Consider the following 951-nt stretch of genomic DNA (forward strand, 5'->3'; position numbering starts at 1 on the left):
CTCAGAATATTAGATCCACAATGATACCCAAAATTTATAATGAAATTAAAAAATATAAATTATACGAACATACAAAGAAAAAAAAATATCGTAAAAAGTATACAACAAAAGTATGCACCTCCGTGGTGTAGTGGTCTAGCTACGAGTCCGTGGGCACTGTTCGATCTTAGACCGGTGTGGCGGAAAGTCCCGTCCCCCTAACTTGGTTTGCCCCATCCTGATCTGCGCATGCGCGGGCTTTGCTCTTTTGTCCATTTCATTTCATTTGATGCCATGGACCCCGTAGCTCAGCTACAACTGAATGGAGAGTATCACATAAACCTGACCTTCAGTCAGAAGAAAACTCTGAGGAGACAGAAGGACAATCATAAGATCAATGTTAAGCTTATTTTTAATATATTAGAAGACAGTGCAGTGAATGAAATGGACAAAATAGCAAAGCCCGCGCATGCGCAGATCAGGATGGGACAAACCGAATCACGGGGACGAGACTGACCGCCACACCGGGGCACTGGGACCCATCTTCCTTTTCGTGCTGGCTCTTACTCACCTATGGCGTAAGAAACAATAAGGCAAAGATTAGCACAAAGGCTACGCGCAGCTTTAATAATACCCCAACTTTACTTTTACCTCTACAACAATACTGAAGAAGTATTGACAAATTTGGCGTTTTCAGACAAAGCATCATCTGAAATTTCAAACTTCTGGCAACATGTCCTGAAAGTATTATTTAATTCGAGGAATCAGTGCTTATTGTCACCAATAAGATCAAAGCTTACTGCTGAAAAATTTTAACACAAAGACGTTGTAGAATTGTCCTTAACCAAGATGAGAGAAAGAAGAGCAAACAAGGCATAACTTAGCATAGTAAAATAGAAAATACTCAAATCACATCAATTAAGTAAAAACAAAATATAAAAATTAATGAAAGTGTTTGCTAAATGACGGAGA

General features: G+C 39.1%; 1 long non-coding RNA gene across 1 annotated transcript in view; it reads right to left on the reverse strand.

Moving 5' to 3' along the window:
• Positions 1–425: 425 nt before the first annotated feature.
• Positions 426–951, reverse strand: part of LOC126995606 (uncharacterized) — a 53,046-nt gene continuing 52,520 nt past the window's right edge. The window contains exon 3 of the long non-coding RNA XR_007750503.1: positions 426–550. This is a non-coding gene — a long non-coding RNA (uncharacterized LOC126995606). The remainder of the gene's footprint in view (positions 551–951) is intronic.

The sequence above is a fragment of the Eriocheir sinensis genome, chromosome 1 (assembly GCF_024679095.1).
Source record: "Eriocheir sinensis breed Jianghai 21 chromosome 1, ASM2467909v1, whole genome shotgun sequence".
In the NCBI taxonomy this organism is placed as follows: domain Eukaryota; kingdom Metazoa; phylum Arthropoda; class Malacostraca; order Decapoda; family Varunidae; genus Eriocheir; species Eriocheir sinensis.